The sequence below is a fragment of the Amborella trichopoda genome, chromosome 3 (assembly GCF_054954075.1).
Source record: "Amborella trichopoda isolate Santa Cruz 75 chromosome 3, AtrichopodaSantaCruz75HAP2 v2.0, whole genome shotgun sequence".
In the NCBI taxonomy this organism is placed as follows: Eukaryota; Viridiplantae; Streptophyta; class Magnoliopsida; order Amborellales; family Amborellaceae; genus Amborella; species Amborella trichopoda.
In genome coordinates this window covers 27,111,829-27,135,695 of record NC_142338.1, presented here as the reverse complement: position 1 = coordinate 27,135,695, position 23,867 = coordinate 27,111,829, and the positions used below count along the sequence as shown (strand labels likewise).

At 33.5% G+C, this 23,867-nt stretch overlaps 1 long non-coding RNA gene across 2 annotated transcripts in view; it reads right to left on the bottom strand.

Annotated features, from left to right (window-relative positions):
- Nucleotides 1-18,081: 18,081 nt before the first annotated feature.
- The window catches only part of LOC148782827 (uncharacterized), a 60,579-nt gene continuing 54,793 nt past the window's right edge, over nt 18,082-23,867 (bottom strand). For both annotated transcript variants that reach the window (XR_016051028.1, XR_016051027.1), the window contains one exon: nt 18,082-18,316. This is a non-coding gene — a long non-coding RNA (uncharacterized LOC148782827). The remainder of the gene's footprint in view (nt 18,317-23,867) is intronic.

Here is a 23,867-nt window from a genome sequence, read left to right as displayed (position 1 = left end):
TTTCTCTCTCTTAGCATCTTTTATCTCGGCAACTTCAAACTCAAGAAATATCGTGTGCTTTGTTCATGATAGGACACCTGTAGGGAGAGAAACTTAAAGAGAGCGTGGCCTTTATTGCAAGTTGCCCAAATAAGTTAAAGAGGGGAAGACTTCTGGCAAATGTTTATGCGAGGATGCAACTTTACGATGTAGAACTATGGATGCATCTCAAAAATCCATCGAAAAAGATAGTTTTAATATTGAAAAACCTTTTGATTGATCATCTCGACATCGAGATGTATGACCATGAAAAATAAAAAGATTTTATGCCTCAAAAATAGTGCATTTTACAACATATTATCTATACTTTTCATTTCAAGATTTTCATATGTTTATAGATCTATTTGATTTTAACAATTTTTTAAATTTAAAATTTAATAATTAGATATAAAAATAGATTTTGATATAATCCTAACAACAATTTATATCAAAATTATATACCATGATAAACGTGCAACTTATGTCTACAGCTACATATGCATTCGTATGCCAACTACACCCAAGAATTTTAGTTTTGAGTGTATTAATAGCGTTTTCGGTACAGCAATTTATTGGAAATCGAATATATTTAATTAACAGTTTTTAATGCCACCTATCTCACATGAGCAGCATATTTAAATTTTTTATTTTTTATTTGGCATCACTCTCTACCCATCTGCCACATGGCAAAAAAGACTATGAAGCCTATTGTTTCCGATCTTTTTTATAGTGGGATGGTGGAAATCTATCTAAGGTGGGGAAAATGATTTGGCAGATTGTTAAGGGTGCGGTGCTCTAGGAGCAACGGAAGGAGAGAAATCGTAGAGTCTTTGAAGGTAGAGGCGTTGAGATGTGTGTGGTGAAAAGAATGATCATTCATGATATTTGGAGTTGGCTTTTGATAAGTAAATAGGGTTTTGTAGTTGTGGAAGTAGATTTTGAAAGAAAGATTTATGTGATCATTTATTGGAGAATATTTTTTTTTTTTTTTTTTGACCCCGTTTTTTTGGCAAAAGATCACTTACATGTGGTCTTTATTATAATAAGATAAATTTCAAAATAAAATCAACATAATAATAAATCCAAGATCTTAACAACTTGATGTCATTGAAAACTATGCATTATGCTTAAGAATAAACGATAAGATTGTAAGAAACAAAAGGAAGAGTGTCGGAGATTACTTCAACCAGGTTTATTACACCCCACACCGAGTCACCACCATCCCATGGCACGGGATCAATGGTCTAGCTTCAATCTCGAACCGAGAAAGCAAATTTCAGCCAGGCCACACCAATGGAACATGAATCCCTTTCATCACAAACTCAAACCCTAAGAGAATTATCTTAGCAACCTAGTTTGAGAGAGATGGATTCTCTTTTTGCCAAACCCTAAAACCCTGAGCCATAAATTCATATTTGAGAGATATGAGAGAAAAACTTCATAACATAAACCCTTAGATTCTTTCACAATATGGGAGAGAGAGATCAAACATGAGAGAGATAAACTTTCTTAAGAGAGAGAAAGAAAGATAAGGTGTAAAGATTTTTTGGTAGAAACAATCTTTTTTTATAGGCTTTGAATAAGATTAGGGTTTCTTAGGATTTTATTTGGCTTGCCTCTTCTTGTGAGATTGAACATAGACCGTCGATCAAGGGTGATTTGTGGGGTAAGAGATCTGAATCATCCATTCCATAGATGAGCTATCAACATTATGGAAGTGCATGAACCATTATCCCCCTTCCTAAATCATTTTCTCATCAATAGAAATTAAATAAATTAAATCTAATCAAAATATTGTGCATACCATAAAATAGCAGAAGTCTACTCAATCTTTCCACAAAATCTTTCAAAGATATATCAAGTCAATATTTAGTCAATATCTTCCAACCATATGGCCACATGTCATATCACCAAAAAATAAGAAAGAGATAAGGGTGGGGCGTGCCACCCAAGGGAAGCACTCATGAGCCCCACCTTCTCAAAATATGGAGGGCTCACATGCACAATGGGCCCCCATGATATTTTTATATATATTTAAAATTAATAAAAAGATTTTAGAATATTATTTGAATATTTAAACAATTGTAAAATCAATATCTTTAATTTTATAAGTCTAAAAATTATAAATAAAATATCTAGGGGTTCATAAAAATTCAAATAATAATCTTAAATCAATTTCCATCAAAAAACAAACACAATTAAATTAATTTGATGCGAAAAATGATCCATATGGTTTAGGAATCAACAATCATGGGGCTCTCCACCTTCAACTGTGAACTACATACCACACTTGCTTTATCAGACTGACCCAGTATTTTTCATGACCCATAGTCCAAGCAGGGGCTCATTAGCAGGTCACCAAAGTCCGGTCGATGAGCCAAGGGATAGCAATCCCAATCTGTAGATTTTAGGTTCTCCCTTAGAGACAAGTCAAGGTTACCCAGACCTTATGCGATTACAGCTCTATGGCACATAGGGGTATCTCTTGCACATGCATATGCTTCACTCTAAAAGGTGGATTTTTGGCTTTCTCAAACGATTTTATGGCCGTGTGATGGTACATAGATGAGGTTTTAGCTCTTGTCTCTATAGGCCACCATCACACACAAGGGTCACACAGTCCCTCAGCTCACTCATCCATGCATCTTCTCTGACCTCATCAAGGGCTAACCCATAAACCCTCATCGGTTTATTCTTCATGCCCAAATAACATGGGTTTTATCCAACCGACTGACCTAGATCGTTAAGCACAGATTGGTATTAGCAAACCAGCGTTTGCTTAGTATGGTCCACGAGGGGCCACACTCCCACTGAGTTCATATTCCACTATATATCATTTTATTTTACAAGCACTCATAAGGCCTTTAAAGGCCACATAAACCCAACATCTCCCACTTGGCCTTTGAATGCCTTACATTCTCTCTTGCTCACTTTCTCTTATTCTCATTTCTCTCTTCCAATTACAATCTCTTTCAAGCTTTTTTACTTATTCTCTCAATGTATTAATCATGGATTTCGTCATCAATCCTTTCATAAAAATAATTTATAGAGGCAACATATTTTTCTCTTTGCTGCTCGAATCTCATCCCAAAAATGGTCGTAGCTCATCTTTCACATCGTATCACAAATCATGAATCTGTTGTCGCAAAAGATCATCACATACCCTTATCGCATGGGGTCGTATGTTTATGAGCTCAAAAGAGTTCTTCAAATAAGGCCATACAACCAGCACCAAATATTTGGGTTCCATGGGTGAACAACATTATATTTTGTTGTTCTATTTGGCATGTCAAATACTAGCAGGTGCTCCCACTAAAATATTTAGTTTATCTGAATCTTGATTTTTCTCAATCTCACATCATTCCTCGGGTGATAAAAACATGGTTTTATATGCTTGGAGATCTTATGGAATTGTGGCTCCCTTGACACGCATATCGTCACCCTGCTGTCACAAAAAGTTCTTACTGCCTCACAATGCACGAGGTGAAAGTCAAGTCGATTAAGGAGTTTCTTAATCCATACGGCCTTCTCGATCACTAAACAGCACGTCACGTACTTGCCTTCATGGTGGACAATTTCGTCACATCATGTTTCTTTTATTTCCAAGAAATTACACCCCCTCCAAACATGAACACATATTCAGATGTAGACTTCGCATCATTTGGATCTATGAGATAACTTGCCCTTGTATATCTGAATATCCAAGCAACTAAAAAAACTGTGGGATTATAGCAGCTCCCACTCAATTATTGCATATACAACATATACATTCTCAATATTCTTATGCATATATCATGAGGTAGCATATCAAGTCTCATGCAATATGTAATTCAATACCCGTTAGTTTCACAATATGTAAAAACCTTCATGAACCACAAAGGTTCAACTACACTAGACATCTTGGTAGTAAATACATACAAACCAAGTTATCTAATCAACACAATATATGTCAGGGAAGCCCAACATGATTGCATTCCTACAGCATTCCCTATGGTTCAAAGTCTTAGGTAATCAAGGATTATAAATAACTAGAAACATGGGTCAAGGCATATATGTATTTTAAAAAAAAAATAGTGCATGATAGTTTTTTTTCGACTTTTATAAATGCCTTCAAGACAAAATGTTTTTTCTTTTTAATAAAAAAAAATTGACTTGGTATATATATATGCATTCACAAGCAATAATTATATAATAGTATAGCAGTTTAAAATGATTTTCATAGAGACTTAATGGACCTTGCAAGACTATGTGGTTTTTTCAAAACCATATTCATAGACTTAGGCTTTTCTCAAATCATCAAATTTAATTATAAAATACATGCTTAGCCTTCATAAACAATTTTACCGCATTCACCTTTAATTTCTTACCAAGTCAAGTTCATGGCCACAAAAACAAATCATATATACCATCTTATAATTTTATCCAAAATAATGTACGACTAAATAATGTCTATTAAAGCCTTGACAAAATACTTCTTTTTTGGCAATTATGGAGAATTTATCAAGAGATCATCATCACATGCAACACATCATATTATAGACATTATTGAGAGGATGGTCACCAAAACCAAATTCCATCAAAACACTCCTTTTGTGCTTACATATGTGAATGAGCCACACCCATCTCTCGTATTTCATTCTTAGAGTTCAAAGCCCTTGATCAAATCATAACTCCATGTGTATCACTATCTTAAGTAGTTCATACTCAAGCACAAAGAGGCAAAAAAACACAAGATATTCAAAAGCAGCACTTTCAAATTTGTTAGCACTTATCACTTAATGTCCATACACTCCATACATATTCATAAAACAATTAGCCAAAATATAACCAAAACACATTAAACAAAGTTATTGAATCCTTTTTCCCTATATGACCTTTCTTTATGTGACTTTACCATTTAATGTGGGATAGATTTCATACCTCAAAACCATATAGTGTGGTACCTAGGCTTTCTTGATTCATCGCTTTTACTTGTTTGATAAGTTTTTGTGATCTTGGAAGTACACACAACTGATGTAAAATATATTGGTCATTGGTTTCACATGTCACGAAGTGTCCATCTCTTTGGCACTTGGATTCTCCTATCTTACACCGTGAAGAAAATATATTCTTCATACCATTATTTCAAATATCACAATTTCAATTCTCCCACTGATCTTTAACGTTTCTATGCTACCACCAAATCTCTCTATATATCCCTTCATTTCAAAGAAATCAAGATATTCTTATAGGTATTCCGTTTTTTTCTTCTTTCTGTTATTCCCAGATCGAATGCTCTTTACATAGAGTCTCTTATCTGGCTAACTCTGCATTACATCTCTCTGAAGTTGTACTATAATAAACCATACTCATGACACACTATAAAGCGTTTTAAAATGAGTCTTAAAGGTCTCCATAATTGAGAATTCAAGGATGTGCCTTAACATGCCATATCTTTTAATTTACTGCAGAATAAAACTTGAGCATCCCATAATAAAAATATAATATCTCACAACTGATAAAGAGTTAATCTTTGAATCCTTTTTAATATTGAAATAGACTCAAAAAATATAAAATAGTACTTAGTTCCATCCTTAAATCATACCATTTAGTGAATATTCATTTTAGTGACATTTACATCACAATGCAAAGTTTTCAGTTGAAAACCAGGTTGAGCACATCTCAATAAAACATTCTTTTCTCTCAATCCTCAAAGAATTTATTCAAGAAATCTTTTGTGTTGAAAACTAGACACAAAACCAAATCATAAACATCATAGTTTGAATCCCAAATAATACTTTTCTTCAAAGAAATAAATCATACTATCGAATTTTAGGATGAACATTATCTAATAAAATTGCTTTTTCTCTCTACCATCATAGAGTTTCCCTTTCAAACCAATTTTGTTTGAAGGTAAACACATAATAGTAACATATATATTTTCACAAGCCGTATATCACTTTGTTAAAATATTCATGTCTTCAATGAAGGACATATCAAATTGCCGAAATTCAGAATGACCTCTCTTCAATCCAAAATTTGTATTCCTCTTTTCCCATAGATATTTCTCTCTCAAATAAATTTTATTACAAATTAGACTCGGAATGGAAGTCTAAAATCTTATTGTGAACTATAAAACATTCTGTTAAGAATATAAATTAAACCTTAACTTCCAAGTCATGAAAATAATTTTCGTTGCAGAAAACAATATTTGTGCATCCTTCAATAAATTGATCACATCTTTCAACCCAAAAGAACTTTCTTGATGAAACATTTTTTTCATGAAAGTAGACTCAATTTTGCGAGTTACAATGAAATTTCAACAAGAAATAAAATCATATGGTTGGTGGGAAAAATCACGGAACTCAATAGACAGTTCCTAGATTTTGTAAGGTCAGAACTGACACTCTTCATTGATGATTCCATAACTCTCAATTCCCTTAGGATCTCTCACTGAAATGTTTCAGGTAGATCCTACTCTTAAAGACACAAACTATCATTAAAGTATGTAATAGAAAAATACATCATTATCTTATTCATATCACTACTTCAAAATAGCCCAGAATACTCATTCTGCAGAGCGCCTTTTCGGTGTTGGAGTATTTCAACAATTCTTAACCATGGGTGTATTTTTTTTTTTACCATAATGATCACTAGCTTTCTTATATCTCATTCCCAAGCTTCATCTAAACTCAATAAAGAGAAAAGATAACTAATGACATCAAGTACCAATAGCTTTGATACCAATAAAAGAAAGACCTATGCGATCATTTACAGGGGAATGCACTTTTTTTTTTTTTTTTCTTTCACCCCTTTTCTTTGGCAAAAGATCACTTCCATGTGGTCTTTATTATAATAAGATACATTTTAAGATAAAATCAACATAACAATAAAACCATAATCTTAACAACATGATGTCATTGAAATAACTATGCACTATGCTTGAGAATAAACGATAACATTACAAGAAACAAAAAGAAGAGTACCGGAGATTCCCTCAACCGGGCTTATTACACCCCACACCAAGTCACCACCATCCGATGGCGCAAGATCAATGGTCTAGCTTCAATCTTGAACCGGGAAAACAAATTTCGGTCAAGCCACACCATTGGAACATGAACCCCTTTGCTCACAAACTCAAACCCTAGGTGAATTGTCTTAGCAACTTAGTTTGAGAGAGATGGATTCTCTTTTTTTTTAATCCTAAAACCCTTAGTCATAAATCCATATTTGAGAGATAGAAGAGATGAACTCCATAACTTAAACCCTTAGGTTCTTTCACAATGTGGGAGAGAGAGATAAACTTTCTTAAGAGAGAGAGAGAAAAAAATAAGTTGTAGAAATTTTTTGGTAGAGACAATCCCTTTTTATAGGCTTTGAATAAGATTAGGATTTTTTAGGGTTTTATTTGGCTTGTCTCTTCTTGTGAGATTGAACATAGACCATCGATCAAGGGTGACATGTGGGATGAAAGATCTGAGCCATCCATTCCATAAATGGGCCATCAACATTTTGGAAGGTGCATGAACCATTATCCCCCTTTCCTAAACCATTTTCTCATCAATAGAATTTAAATGAATTAAATCTAATCAAAATATTGTGCATACCATAAAATAGCACAAGTCTACTCAATCTTTTCACAAAATCTTTCAAAGATATATCAAGACAATATTTAACCAATATCTTTCAACCATATGGGCACATGTCATATCACCAAAAAATAGGAAAGAGAATAAGGGTGCGGCGTGTCACCCATGGGCCCCACCTTTTAAAAATATGGCAGGCCCATGTGCCCAATGGGCCCCCATGATATTTTTATATATATTTAAAATTAATAAAAGGATTTTAGAATATTATTTGAATATTTAAATAATTATAAAATCAATATCTTTAATTTTATAAATCTAAAAATTATAAATAAAATATCTAGGGATTCATAAAGTTTCAAATAATAATCTTAAAATAATTTTCATCATAAAATATATATAATTAAATTAATTTGATAGGAAAAGGATCCATATGGTTTAGGAATCAACAATCATGGGCCACTTCACCTTCAACTGTGCACTACAGACCACACTTGCTTTATCAGACAAACCCAGTATTTCTCATGACCCACAGTCCAAGTAGGGCTCATTAGCGGGTCACCAAAGTCTGGTCGATAAGCCAATGGATAGCAATCCCAATCTGTGGATTTCAAGTCCTCCCTTAGAGACAAGTCAACGTCACCAAGACCTTATGCGACTACTGCTCTATGGCACATACGGGTATCTCTCGCACATGCATACGCTTCACCCTAAAAGGTAGATTTCTGGCTTCGATATGCATGCCATGTGATGGTACATGGATGAGGTTTTGGCCCATGTATCTGTAGGCCATCATCACACACAAGGGTCACACAGTCCCTCGGCTCACTCATTCGGGCATGTTCTCCGACTTCATCAAGGGCTAACCCAGAAACCCTCATCGGTTTGTTCTTCATGCCCAGGTAACATGAGTTTTTCCCAATTGACTGACCTAGATCGTTAAGCATAGATCGGTATCAGTAAACCATTGTTTGCTTAATATGGTCCACGAGGGACCACAATCTCACTGAGTTCATGTTCCACTATGTCATTTCATTTTACAAAGCACTCATAAGGCCTTTAAAAGCCACAAAAACCCAACAGATGTTTTAGTCAATCTCTCTAACTTGATTGCTTAAAGCATGATTAAGGTTCAGACAAGAAGTGTATGAAGGCCGCTGGTTAGTGGAACCCTAAAGTTGAATTTTGATGAAAGTTTCTTTACAAATCCATGAGTTGCAGCTTGTGGTGGGGTTATAAAGAATTCAAATGGTGAAGTGATTTTATGTTATGCAAGGCCTTGTGGGATAACAATAGCAAGTTGTGCAGAGATGGAAGCCAAGCTTCAAGGATTGTGTTTTTTTCTTCATCGATTTAAAATTTGGCCTTGTCTTGTTGAAGGGAATTCTTTGATTATTATTAATTGGTGCACAAAAGAAACTCTAACACCATGGAGTGTGAGAAACAAATATATGGAAGTCATGAGTATTAGTGGCCAACTAATAGTTTCTTTTCAGCACGTCTATAGGTAGGCAAATGTGATGGCAGATAACTTAGCAAAAAAAGGGACTCAGTTCAATGAATTGCTGGTTGCTAAAGACTTTTTTTCTTCAATATTTCATTTTGATATTTTTGTAAACTTGTGACATCTTTCTATATTTAACGAAATTATAGTACTCTTGGAAAAACAAATATATATATATAGCAACTTTGGGAGGTGAACAAGCATATGAAAGATAAGATTTTCAAATTAAACATCTAAATCATAGGAGATAACTTCTCTATTTATATCGTATATGTCAATATTATCTAATAACTAGACAATCTATGTTCAAATTCATGGTATTAGGAAAAAGAACTGGGGTCGTGGTGGTAGCACCCCCACACCTTAATCATCACGTTGTGGTTTTCATTCTCACAGACACCACCCATAACACTTTCAAAAAATATCTTAAAATATTTAAAAATATATATATAGGGGCATGTTTTCCCCATTTAATTACCAAAAAAAAAAAAAATCATATTAAATTTTCAGGACATACCGTCTATATGAAATTATCAGGCACATATAGTCTGCATGAAATTATTTCTTAGGGCTGTTCATCCTAAAATTACTCCTAGGTAGTGTTGCCTCATGGTCATGAGGTGATGATGACAATGTAGACTGCGAAAAATGACAGATAGGAGACGCATTGGGTTGAAAATCTATAGAGAAACAATCCAAAGGAAGGAAACCAATACTAATGATTACATAGTCAAGGTTGACAATAATTACGGGAGGAAAATATTGTATGATGAGTCATGATCATAGAGTTCATCACCAATCAGTTCAACCATTGACAATGATTGGGGGAGTGGTTTTCACCATAATTTTTTTTTTTTTTTAGGTAAGTCACTGAAGAGAGGGCCTATCCTTAATTGAGCCCAGAAAGTTGACCAATTAAGCCCAGGTTCTTTTTCGTTTCCTTTTTTATCCCCCATAACTTCAACCTATTGAAATTCATAACCTTGTTGTCCATCCATCGCAGTCTGAGACGTGTCATCGTTATGGGGTCACAATGGTTATATGGATCATATGGCATAATAGATGGCTATAGAAACCACTTATCATTGACATAGAGCGAGAGAGAGATGTATGAGTGATACAATTACATCAATCAAATAAAAATGAAAAATGAGTAAAAGAAACTACATTACTAACAAAAAAAAATTGTCTCAAAATTGGAAATAATCTTTAAAGCTACAAACTTATATAAAAATTCTGAAAGAGTTTGCAATGGTTCAAGTTTAATAGAAATACACTTGCTAGATTACACATCTTTTAATAAATTCAAAATTTGCCCGCCTCCAACTTATTTTTCTTTCCTCTAATAAGACTTTGATCATGTCTGTGTTTTTTCATGATTAATTACTGTTACTTTCTATCCAATATACATTATCAAAACGTAGTGTCTTTATTTCAATTTTTTCCTATTTATGAATTACTTGCTTTTTAATTTATCAGAAAAAATATATTAAACCTTAAATAGTGATATGCAGTCTATTGTTATCTTAATAGGCTGCTAAGACCAACTGTAAGAAAAAAGGGAAATGATTTCATACAACGGTTGTATAGTAGTATAATGTAACCACATCTTTAGAAAACCATATTTTTGGTGTTTGTATGACCTCAAATTTTGCACACACATTATCGTCATCCTCACAATCAATTCTACAAAAAACAATTCAATAAGCACCTTAGATATGGTCAAAATTAGTACCCTTCAACAATGAATCTCTACCTTCCATTTGGTGAATTTCAAGATCTAGGTCTTAACAAATTCAAAATCATTTTTTTCTTTTTTAGCATTAGTAATCTAATAATGATAATGTCATAAAAATTTTGGAAGTAAAAAAATTCTTCTGAGGCCTAGATCTAACCATTTCACTAAAATGGATGGCTTATATTAATTGGGCTAGAAAAATAATTTCTGGGACATGTTTTCAAATTTTCTTTTTTGTGATTGTTCTTAAGAATGAAAAGAACTAACCATTTCATTAAAATGGATGGCTTTTATTAATTGGGCTAGAAAAATTTTCAAATGTTTTCAAAATCTTATTTTTTGTGATTGTTTTTAAGAATGAGAAGAGTGTCTATTTAAAAATTAAAAAAATATCTTCATAGACTCCATTTTCAACTTTCACTTCTTCCTGACCCAAAATTTTTAAACCTATCTTCTAATCCCCTGAATAACTTTATCTATATTTATTTCAACTTTTAACCCAAAAAAATTAAAAAATACATCTTTTTCTAACTCTAAACAATTTGAAAGTTAGCGTGGGGTTGGAAGTAATCCTCATCCCTTTCACAGAGGTTTTTAGATAGAGAGAGAAAGCATTTTTAGAGAGAGAAAAAAAAAAACAGTCCCTTCCTCCCATCATTCCATGCCCTCTTCTCTCTCTCTCCACATATTAAAACAAAACCCACTTCACCATTTTTTAATCATCATCCCTGTCAGAGAAAGCTTTTTTAGAGAGAGAAATACAAAAAACAGTCCCTTCTCTCATCATTCCATACCGTCTTCTCTCTCTCTCTCCACATGTAAAACAAGCCCACCTCACTATTTCTTAACCCTCATCCTTAGCACGGAGGTTTTTGGAGAGAGAAATCATTTGTAGAGAAAGAAACACAAAAAATCCCATCTTGTTGAGAGAACCACAAAAAAGCAGCCACTAATGGAGTTTCCCTCTTGTTGGAATGGTAGGTTGAAATGGGTATGGTTCGGTCTGAATGGGAGAGATTTCCATATTTGAATTTTGTTTGAGCTGGGAGTAGAATATATCACGTCCCTTGTAGTGGAGAGAGAAAATGATGAAGCTTGGGTCCTTTAGGAAGCTGTATTTGGGGTTTTTGTGAGAGTGAGTGAAATGAGTTTTGTGAGAGTTTGGGGTTTCAGTAGAGAGAGAGAGAGAGAGCAAATGGGTTCTAGAGAGAAGATGTTGGGGACTCTAAAGAGATGAAAATAAGGATCAGTAAGAAACGGCTTGAGGAGCTCTTGGGAAAGATGGAGCTTCATGGCATGTCTGTTGATCAGATGATCGAGCAGCTTATGAACACAAATAGTGATAAACACAGGGGCTGGAGGCATGTGCTTCAAAGTATACCTGAGGTTGGATCATGTTTGAAAGTTAGCATGGGTTTGAGGGGTTGATCGGGGGAGAGAGAAAGGGAATCATGTAGAGAGAGAGAGGGGTTTAGAAACAATATCTTTTTTAGATATGTTTGGGTCAAAACAATTAACAAAAAATGAATAAAATGTGTTTAGGGGATTAAGAGATATAATAGAATGAATTTTTATGTTGTAAGATAGATTTTGCATCATTAGGTCAATAGAAAAATGAAAGTTACAAATAAGGTCTATAGAGATATTTTCTCTTAAAAATTCGTGTCAAACAAATATCACTAACATGGTGTTTGAAGATGGTTGGATTATACTACCATACAACCATTGCATGAAATCATTCCCCAAGAAAAAATTAATAGTTTATACATTTTGAAGTTTTTACAATGTCAATTAATATTGCCCTATTCCATTTTCTATTGTAAAAAACCATGTGCTAGGGGTGGCAACGGGGTTGGGTCAGGTCCAAGTCCAGCCAGACCCAAACCCGGTCCCCAAAAAAAAATTTATGGGATTGGGACCCAGACCCGAACCCAACTAGACCAGACCCAAAACAATATGTTAAATATATACATTGCTATTTAAATATTATAACTAAATATATATAATTATATTTATTTAGGTATTAATTAAATATTATTAAAATATTATATATTAAATATTATTTAAGTAATAACACTATTTGTAACGGGTCCACCTTGACCTAAATAGTGCTCGGCTCTAATATTTAGACCCAGACCCAACCCATCGGCTCCAATTTTTGGACCCCCACCCAAACCCTTCTCTCTCCATTCGGGCTACTTCTATTTCCAATGTTTATTTGTTTCCTTTGTGTCGGACTTGGAAGCTGGTTTGGTGTCACTGGGAGTGGCACCATAACTCTTTGCTTTTGAATTGCTCCCAGCTCGGTTTGCTTTTGAATTGCTCCCAGCTCGGTATTCTTGAGTCCTGATCTGCCTCGTTTTTCTATTCAAGGGCCGTCAGCTCTATCTGAGTAACATTGGGGCTCATGGGGGCCAGTTTACGGATGGGTCAAGGTGAGTATGAGCTTCAACTATTAGGGTGGTTTGCCTAGGGTATTTTGACTTTCCATAGTTTCGTCGAACGGGATTGAGGTGTCTACAAGTACATTATATGATATTTTATATTTAGGGTGTGGTTTGTATAGAGTAGAGCTCTATCTGAGTAACATTGGGGCTCATGGGGGCCAGTTTACGGATGGGTCAAGGTGAGTATGAGCTTCAACTATTAGGGTGGTTTGCCTAGGGTATTTTGACTTTCCATAGTTTCGTCGAACGGGATTGAGGTATTTTGACTTTCCATAGTTCCGTCAGCTCTATCTGAGTAACATTGGGGCTCATGGGGGCCAGTTTACGGATGGGTCAAGGTGAGTATGAGCTTCAACTATTAGGGTGGTTTGCCTAGGGTATTTTGACTTTCCATAGTTTCGTCGAACGGGATTGAGGTGTCTACAAGTACATTATATGATATTTTATATTTAGGGTGTGGTTTGTATAGAGTAGAGGCTCTAAACAATCAAATTAGAGCCCACCTTCAAATAATGTTGAGAAATATGGTTTCAATATTGAAAATTTTATGATAATTTTAAATTATATTTTCATCTTTAGTTATAAAATTTAAAGCTTCAAAAATAGTGTAGACCAAGCATATCTATGAAAACTTGAAAATATTGAAAATTGACAGTCCAAAATTAGTTACAAGATGCACTATTTTCAAAACTTGAAATCTATTTTTTTTCTCATATCCATGAATTTTGATGTTAAGATGATCAATTTGATGATATTTGAGCATCAAAACAAGCTCTTCTAGTGAAAGTTTTGAGGTAGGCCGTAACTTGATTGTTTAGAGCCTAGGCTCTATATAAACTTTTCCCTTATATTTAATGTAAAAATAATATTTATATAATAATGAAATATATATTATTTAATTAAATATAACTCTATATTTTTCGTTATATTAAATAATATATTATTTAATAGTACATAATATATTTTATTATATAATATATTTTATTTATATATTATATATTTTCAATCATATATTATATAATATTGTAATAATATTTAAATAGTATTTAAATAAATATAACTATACATTTTTATTTATGTTAAATCATATATTATTGAATAGTAAATATATTTTATTTATATAAAATATTTTTACAATAATATATTATATAGTATTTTAAATTTAATATAAAAACAATATTGAAATATATAATATTTAAATAGAATTTAAATAAATATAATTTTTAATACATGTATATATTTAACATATTATGGCATATATTTATATTTATAAAATATAGGTTAGTCAAGTTACCAAAGATATGTAATTCATTTCAGATTGCTTTTCAAACATGTTAAACAAACCTGGATAAAAGAAAGTAAACGTTTTAAACAAACCTGGATAAAAGAAAGTTCGTAAAACAAAATTCTGGAAAATGTTAGTATATATGAATATTTTTTCTTGAGAAATATTTACGCACCAACGAAGCGTGCTTTAAGAGAGAGGAAGCCACCCAAAACATTCCTAAGAGAGAGGAAGAGAATTTACTTTTCGGGACCCTATTACGCCACCCAAAACAATCATGGAGATCATAAAATTTTGAAAAACTTATAGAATGTGTTCACACATCTTCGGTCCTCAAGGCTTTTGAAGATGTGAGTAATAATTAAGGGTATTTTATCAATAGTAATTTGAGGGTAAATGGTTTGTATATTGGAAAAATGTGAAATAAGATAATAAGCATTGTTTTTCATATCCACCGGCGCATTAGTAGTATGAAGAGCAAATTTAGTGGAGAGTCTCGTAATGGATGTAAATTAATCGAAGAGTCTTGTAATAGGCGTATCAAGGTTAATACATATTTTAAAACTATATTCAAATTAGGGGGTTATCTAACATCTCAGTCCGGATGTAGTGTCTATTATGCATAACCTAAGTAAATGAATGAAGGATGAGGTTTTCTCAAAGATGTATTCAGGCAAAATTTCGGATAAGTCAAAATGATACCCAAACAAAAGGAATAGAGAACAAGGTTTAAGAAAAACAAAGGTAAATAAAAATGTGCAAAAAAAATAAAAGAAGCAAGATAAAAAAGATTTATGTGGTTCCAAAAATTACCTATGTCTATGTGAAAATAAAATTCTCTTTCATTAATCAGAAAAAAAAAACTACGTTGTCTCTTCTTTTTTTTAAATTAAAAAACCAATTTGATGTTTGAGATATCATATTACCCCTTAGATCATTTTTTTTTCTTTTGGTGTGTGTTTTAAGCAAATTGATCGATACTGAAAAGCCCTAATTCGAATCTCAGCCCCAAAATTCTACTCTTGCCAAAATCTTCATTTTGGGGATGAAAGATGATGTTCGAATTGCAACGTTTCAGCCCTAAGTTTATCTTCAAGCTCGACACACAGAAGAAAATAAAAAAAAAGTCCTAAATTGGGGTTTTGAGATCTCAAGCACCAAATACTTTTTTAATAAAAAAACACAAGTTAGGCCGGTCCAGTGTTACAACAATCGGGTCGCATTTAAACAAATTAAGAAAAAAAAACGGGGCCGGCCAGATGTTTGAATCAATGGACGCCCTAAAGTGGGTTTGTCCAATGTTTTCAAATAATAAACCAGTGCACAACTGATTCTGGTCTCTAGAATAGTCCTAGAGTTCATGAAAAAAAAAAAAAAAGGATGTTTGCAACATTAGACTGGCAAAAAATAATAGACATAAAAGACCACGAGAAACTAGGACGACCTTGTAAATTTTTGAAAAAAATGGATCATTATGTAATGGTAGAAATTTTTCCCAGTAGTACCTAATTTTTGCTTCTTTTTTTTTCCAAAATACCCTTAGTTCAAAGCTTGTAGTTCGAAATTGGGGTCACCTTTTTGGCTCAAGAGATTAGCTCAAAACTTTAAGCTCTGAACCAAAGATTTTGAAAAAAACAGCTCGAAATTTAGAATGAATTTAACAAAAATAAAATAAAAATCATGAGTATATATCCCGCAATACCATCACAAATAAAGGAAAGTGATTTGATAGGGATGCGGCCTTATCAAAATAAGTAAGCATCACCTCATAATTCATCAAAAATTACAATTCAAGCATTGGAAAACCATTGCATTGATCATCTCAGCTTGAACATGTTAGTTGTGAAAAAAATTAGGATTTTAAGCTTTAAAACTATGTATATTGTAAAAAATTATCTACTCCATCCATTTCATCCTAAAATTAAGTGTTCATAGAATTGCAAGATTTGTACCATTTTTTAAGTTATAAATTTTATTATTGGTGTTGAAATTTGATTTAAATCCATCATATAGATTTCCATTATCAAAGATGCTTTATAAACTAGGATTTAAGGTGAGGCTTTATTCCTGTTTTCATAAAGCACTAGGCACTATTGAAGGAGGAGCTAATAAAGGTGAGGATGTAAGCATTTAAACGAGTGACGTCGTCTCAATAAATGCACGCTTCACTTTGTTGTGTCAAAACTTTTCTTCTATAGAGTGGTCCTACAAGACTACACAGGACATTTGCTATTTTGGCGGAATCAAATTTTTAATATTTGAAATTTTTGAATTCAATTTAGTCACAAATGATTACTTTCAAAAGAAAATTTTTTAATTTTCTATGTAAATGTCTTTAATTTGAGGGATTAAGTTTATAACATGGTCACTTTCTAAAAGCATAACAATGAGGTTGCGAAATTGAAGTTTCAAACCACGTGAACCTTTGTTTTTTAAGTAAAAGATTGGTTCCGAACTGCAAGTTCAGAAGCGGTTCATTTACATAAAAAATAACAAAAGACTCCAGTGTGGAACTTGAAAAATAAAAATAAAATAAAATAAACAAACATCCATCTAAAATACAAAAGTTCCAAGTCCATGCCTCATGGTTTTAGAGAAAAGGATAGGATAGACGTCAAAGGATAGGCAAGTGAAAAAATTGTCAAGTGCTCTGTGTGTTGGACCTTATTGACCATCGATATGTTAATAGGATCTGAATGAGGAGTTGCTATTTGCATTTGCTCCCACGGATGTTGGCTTTTCCCACACTACGGACACCACCTTTTATAATCAGTGAAGTCAAAATTGTTGAAGAGGATAAGATTGTTTTGAAATTAATTTATCTTGGCATATTTGTTTTCAAGTTTGTGAAAACTTAATCCTTGTTTCTAGTGCGCCCAAAACTAACAAAAAATTTGTTGGGGCATTATTTTAGTACAGAATTCTAACAAAATTTCATTGGATATGGGCTTCAATGCCATTTTGAACAAAAAGGCATTAAAATTATACGGTCACATTTTCGAGGGTGTGGTTGTATGAAGCACAGGTCCTGAAAATTCAAAGTAAGGCGCACCTTTAAATAAGGCCAAAAGATGTTATTTCAGTACTGAAATATTTGTGGTGGTCTGAAAATTTATTTTGGTAGCCAATTACAAAATTTAAAGCTTCAAAACTAATGTAGATCGAACAAATCTATGAACACTTCATAATCTTAATAATTAATGTTCCAAAAAATACATTATAAGATGCACTATTTTCTAGACTTGAAATCCATTTTTTTTTGTATTCATACATCTTAAAATCGAGATCAACGATTTGTGAATTTTTGTGCATTGAAACAACATCTTCTAATGAATTTTAAGGTACGCCTTAATTTGATTGTTTCACGTGAAAATATGGCTCCCTCTAAATCATGTACTATTTATTAGTAAGTCTTATGTACGAAAAGTCTTATATAAGTCAGCTGGAGCCTTCCAATTGGACCATGCAAACAAACTCCTCATAAAATGATAGATATTTTCTTAGTAAAATGACTGGGTTTTAAATTTCAAGAACTTTAATTTTTTATATTATAATTATCTTTACATGGAATCCCTCACGCCCCAAGAATTTACAATACTGATATTCCTGAGATGTGACAGTCAAAACATATATACATCTCTTGATAGGACAAATTTACAGTGGTGAATTCTTACAAAGTAACAAAAGAAAGTTTAAGCACAACTACAATATCTTCCAGAGTTGATCCTGACGAGCACTCAAAATGAAACCGCAGTTATCCTGAAAAAATGTTTACCATAATTTGATAAGTTTGGCTACTCAGTAAGTGATCATCATAATCCTAAAAATAATTATGGTTGAAAGATATCAATATTTTCAAAAGGAGATCTATTAACAGAAATGCATCAACAATTTCACTTTCAAAAATACAAAATTAAGTATAATTCAAATAATTAAAATGCGTATAACATTTTAACGTCAATGCATAATTCAAAAGATTCCACAAAATACCCTACTGGCATCCCAAGTAGGTCACCTATATACCCCATCAGCGTTCTGATGGGTCCCCACTTAATCCCTATCGAATTCCCAGATAGGTCAACTTAATCCCTGCAGGTCCACTTATACTTCACCGGCGTATCAGATGCGTCCACTTGTATACTTAAAGTATTTTTAAATCTCTTTAAACATTCGAAAGCAACAATATCATGTACTCAACATATCACTGAAATTATTAATATGAATTTCACTGAAACCATTAATAACAGTCACTTTCAATAACTTTTCAAAAATAACCAGTCAAATATTTTGGGCTCAAATTTAGAAAGGTAGCAACTCGTAAAGACATTTTAGCATAATTGCCAATCTGATATGTATAGAAAAATTCTTATAGAAATTCAAGAATACATAATTATCACAATTTATGGGATGTTAATTTGCAAATAAACATTTCACAGACAATGCTATAATCAATTGCAAAATATCAGTTTTCAAATAATAAGGCAGTCATTTGTACATGAAATTTACAATGTTTAAATATTCAAAAACAGTAGAAAGAAATCTCACAATTTTACTAAAAGCAGGAATATCACATTTATTTTTAATAATTTTACAGTATCTAAAATTTTCTAACAATAAATAAGAAAAATAAATAAATTTATTTTTCTAAGAATTTGCAGCATTTAAGATTTCTAACATAGATAAAATATCATAATTTTATTAAAAACATTATTTTTCAAAATAATGAGGTCGCTTACGCATAAAATTTATCGCGCCTAAAGTTCATGATAATAAGCAGAAGTAATTATTTCATTTCATTTTTAAAAAGAACTGATTATTTTTCAAGATAAGGAAGTCACTTACCTAAAATATTTGAGAAGGAGCTTCCTATAAAAATTCGGCTAGAGGGAAGAGCTCACTGTGTTTCGACTATAGAGAGAAAGATCTCAAAAAATTTCTAGGGTGGGAGTCCTCGCTTCTCCTATTTAAATTCTTAAGATACCTTATTATATTATTTTATTAAGTTACACCTCATACATGAGGTGTAACAATTATATTAGACATCAAATGTTTAAAGCCCACGTCCACTAAAGGACGTGGTAAAGGAAAGGAAAAGTTAACAAAAGTGGTGATGGTCCCTAAGGACCATAATACTTATATGGACCATCACTTATTAAAAGTTTCTTTTCTTTTATTCTTTTTTTTTTGGTTAAATGAACGTTTAGGATTGTTACATTCTTCTCCCCTTAAAGAAATTTAGTCCTCTAAATTTGTGTACCTGATTACTGAAAAAGATAGGAATATTTTTCTCTGATATCGTCTTGTCGTTCCCAAGTCGACTCCTCTCTTGAATGGTACTGCCATAATATACGGACCAAAGGAATCTCTTTGTTGCGCAACACTTGTACCCTTCTATCCAGTATCAAAATTGGCTCTCAATAAAGGATAGGTCTTTCCTGATCGGTAAAGGTTCATATTTTAAGATATGAGATGGGTCAGGCTGATATTTTCGTAGTGATGATACATGGAAGACATTATGAACGTTTGCCAATTCGGGTAGTAAGGCAAGTCTATAAGCGACACTGCCGATTCTTTCCAGTATTTCAAATGGTCCGATGTAACGTGGGCTCAGCTTTCCTTTCTTGCAGAATCTCATAATGCTTTTTATTGGTGAGATCTTTAGGAAAACTTGATCACCTTCCTCAAATTCAAGTTCTCTCCTTCGGTTATCAGCATAACTCTTTTGCCGACTCTGAGCAGTCTTGAGCCTTTCTCGAATTAATGTTATCTTATTTGTGGTTACCTGGATAATTTCTGGCCCCAAAAGCTTTCTTTCACCAACCTCGTCCCAACAGATGGGTGACCTGCATTTCCATCCATACAGGGCTTCATATGGGCCCATCTGAATACTGTCTTGGAAGCTATTATTATAAGCAAACTCAATCAGGGGTAAATGGTCATCTCAGCTTCCTATAAAGTCAATGACACAGGCCCTCAGCATATCTTCCAAGGTTTGGATGGTCCTCTCCGATTGTCCATCAGTTTGGGGGTGAAAGGCAATGTTAAAGGTGAGTCTCGTCCCCATGGCTGACTATAGCCTAGCCCAAAATTTAGAAGTAAACCGAGTATCCCTGTCCGATACAATACTGACCGAAACTCCATGCAACCACACTATTTCCTTAATGTACAACTGGGCCAATTGATTCAAAGTGTAAGTCGTGCTAATCGACAGAAAGTGGGTAGCTTTGGTCAGCCGGTCCACAATGACCCAAATGCTATCATGTCCTGAATTTGTTCTAGGCAAGCTAGAGACAAAATCCATAGAGATGTGCTCCCACTTCCACTCTGGCACGGGTAAATGATGCAACAACCCAGCGGGCCTTTGATGCTCAGCTTTTACTTATACTGCTACCTTTTTTTTCATATTATTCTATCAAAAGATTTTCTTCAAGTCTTGATACATTTTAATACTTTCGAGATGTATCGTATAACGAGAGTAATGTGCTTCTTCCAAGATAGCTTTCTTCACACTCTCATCATTCGAGATACAAACCCGACCTTTGAATCTTAGCAAATCCTCACTACATATAGAGAATTCTTCTCTCTTTCCTAACTTTACCTCTTCCATAATTGTTATAAGCTGAGGGTCTTTCTTTTATACCGATCGAATCTATTAGATTAATTGGGGTTCTTCCTTAATGTTGGTAATCATACTTATTACACCATTAATGGACTGAGTCGGACGCCAATCCACTACTTCCTTTAATAATCTCATTTCTTGGATCATTAGATGAGCTAAGACTCTCGTAGATTTTCTACTTAGAGCGCCAACCACAACGTTAGCTTTTTCTGAATGATAATGGATTGTACAATCATAATCTTTTAAGAAATCCATCCATCTTATCTGCCGCATATTTAAATCCTTCTGAGAGAAGAGGTATTTCAAGCTCTTATGATCCGTGTATATTTCGAATTGCTCACCATATAGATAATGCCTCCACATTTTCAAAGCGAATACGATTGCAGCCAGCTCCAAGTCATGAATTGGATATTTTTTCTCATATTCTTTCAACTGTCTGGATGCATATGCCACTACCTTTCATATTGCATTAATACACAGCCCAAGCCTTTATGTGAAGCATCACTATAAATCACAAATCCCCCACTCCCTTCAGAAATAGTTAAAATAGGTGCTGAAGTTAATCGAACTTTTAGTTCTTGAAAACTCTCCTCACATTCACTTGTCCACTCAAATTTGATATTTTTCTACGTCAATCGAGTTAATGGGGTTGCGATTCGAGAAAATCCTTCTACAAATTTTATGTAATATGCTGCCAATCCCAAAAGCTTCAAACTTCAATCACATTACTTGGTTGTTTCCAATTAACAACCTTTGAAGGATCAACTGACAGACCTTCCTTTGATATGACATGTCCTAAAAATGTCACTTGTTCAAGCCAAAATTCACATTTACTAAGGTTGGCATACAATTTCTTTTCTCTTAATATTTGCAATACCATTCTTACATGCTGCTCATGTTCCTTCTGATTCTTGGAATAAATTAAAATATCATCGATGAATACCACAATAAATTTATCCAAAAAGGGCTTAAAGACTCAATTCATCAAATCAATAAATGCAGTCGGTGCATTGGTTAATCCAAAAGGCATGGCTAAAAATTCATAATGGCCATACCTTGTTCTGAAAGTTGTCTTAAGAACATCTTCACTTATAATCTTAATCTGATGGTATCCATATCTAAGATCAATTTCTTAAAACACTTGTAATCCTCATAATTGATCAAATAAATCATCAATTCTAGGTAATAGATACTTATTTTTCACTGTCACTTGGTTCAACTGTCTATAATCAATACACAATCTCATGGTCCCATCTTTCTTTTTAACAAACAATACCGACGCACCCCAAGGTGACATACTAGGCCTGATAAAACCTTTATCTAATAATTCTTCCAATTGTTGTTTAAGTTCTTTAAGTTCTGCAAGTGTCATTCTGTAAGGTGCCTTAGAAATTGGGGCTACCCCTGGCAATAATTCAATAGAGAATTAAATTTCCCTGTCAAGCGGTAATCTTGGCAATTCTTCAGGGAAAACATCGGGAAATTCTCGGATAACCGGAGTGGTATCTAAATTTATCTCTTCCTTTCTATCTTCTTTAATATATGCAAGAAAGCCTTAACACCCTTTTCGAAGGAGGCGATTAGCTCGAATACAGAAGATTAAATATGATGGGGAGTCTTTTTTAATATCATTGAAGTAAAATACTGGTTGATTCGGAATACTAAAGGTAACCATTTTCTTGTAACAATCAATACTTGCATGGTATGCAAAAAGCCAATCCATGCCTAAGATTACATCAAAATCTTGAATTTCTATGAGTATTAAATCAACCAACAGTTCATTTTCTTCTATCTTTATTACACAGGATTTGTACACTATATTGGTGTCACTTGAATTTCCCATCGGTGTGGCTACCTCTAGAATGTATTCTAATTGTTCTGGTTCTACCTTTAAGTGGCATGCAAAATGTGGTGACACAAATGAATGAGTAGATCCAAGATCAATCAAAACATGAGCTACTTTTTGGAAGATAATAAGAGTACCTTGGATCACTGATTTTGAGGCCTGAGCGTCTTGTTGGGTGATCGCAAATACTCTTCCCTTCATCTGAGGCTTTTGAGCTATCTCTCTCTACTTTGGAAGCTGTTGCATCTGTAAACTAGGATATTCTCTAATCTGGTGCCCCAATTTTCCACATTTAAAACAAGATCCAGTATTCTAATAATAAGGGTTCGATCCATGGTTTTTCCCACATTTTTTATATGGTTCTATTGGGCTTTGAAGTGGCAAGAGCCTTGGCTTCTTGTTTACTCTTTCAAGCTGTTGTCGATTAGATGGTGTAGGTCTAACCTGACTTTTCTGAGTTTTTATCTTTTGGTAATCTTCGAAATCTTTTTCGACAATTTGGGCTCGATCCACTATTTCAGCATAAGTTCTCAATTTTAAGACTGATATTCTGCTTCTAATAGCTGGTCTGAGACCCCTTTCAAATTTTTTCACCTTTCTTGCCTCAACTTGGCCTCGTACTATGCTACTGTCTGGTTTCCTTGGATTAAGTCCAAAAATTCCATTTCTTTTTTGTCTCAAATAAAATCTGGGAAATACTTTTCATTAAATGCCTTTAGAAATACTTCCCAATTCAAGGGTTTATTTCCTTTGACCTATACTCCTTTTGTCATTCGCCACCAATGTTGTGCTTCACCTTCTAACATAAAAACTGCCAAGGCCACCTTCCTATCATCAGGACATTC